Here is a 269-nt window from a genome sequence, read left to right as displayed (position 1 = left end):
TTCCAATGAAATTTAAAATTGCATTTTTAATTCCACAATAAAACTTTATTTCTTAGCTTACAAAATGAAAGTTTTGCACCTCTTTATTTTTTAATTGCTTACAATGATTAATGGGATAAGTGATCAATGTAAGGACTAAGGACAATGACAGTGAAAGCAGGACATAGAAATAAGATACAAAGTTTGTATGAAGCATAATAATCGGTTCCTTTCCTAAGCGATCCAAACTTGAATTCAAACTATAAACAAATATCATATGTATATAAAAC

The sequence above is a fragment of the Camelina sativa genome, chromosome 5 (assembly GCF_000633955.1).
Source record: "Camelina sativa cultivar DH55 chromosome 5, Cs, whole genome shotgun sequence".
NCBI classification, from domain to species: domain Eukaryota; kingdom Viridiplantae; phylum Streptophyta; class Magnoliopsida; order Brassicales; family Brassicaceae; genus Camelina; species Camelina sativa.
This window is presented reverse-complemented; position numbering follows the sequence as displayed.